The sequence below is a fragment of the Nestor notabilis genome, unplaced genomic scaffold, assembly GCF_000696875.1.
Source record: "Nestor notabilis isolate BGI_N333 unplaced genomic scaffold, ASM69687v1 scaffold19679, whole genome shotgun sequence".
NCBI lineage: Eukaryota > Metazoa > Chordata > Aves > Psittaciformes > Psittacidae > Nestor > Nestor notabilis.
Window position 1 is genome coordinate 2,132 of NW_009942597.1, and position 419 is coordinate 2,550.

Genomic DNA, 419 nt, shown 5'->3' on the forward strand with positions numbered 1-419 from the left:
TGGGCTGGGGTGAATTGTCCAGGTGACTATTGCTGAATTATTTCCCTTTAGGGACTGTCTTTACAAATAGACCTTACTTCTATTCTGGACTAAAGGGTGCGCTTCCACAGCTGTGTCTTTTTACCTGAAGCAAAATCAGGAGTGTGTAATGATGTGCATACAGGTCTATCTGAGAGTCACTACTGCCACCTAGGCGAGGCTTTAAAGACAGCCAGGAGCTGAGATGCTGAGGAAGATGCACTACAGTCCATGGCAAATACAGCAACACCAGCTTTCAGAGAGCTGTGTGTCCCCAGCCAGTTCTCTGGAGACCAAGACCTCCTCCCCATCTGAGTGGGAGGCACAGCACAGCCGTGTGGGGCAGAACTCTTCCCTGCTTGGTTGCACCCCTTGTGCAAGAGCCAGACACGTGCTGGGCA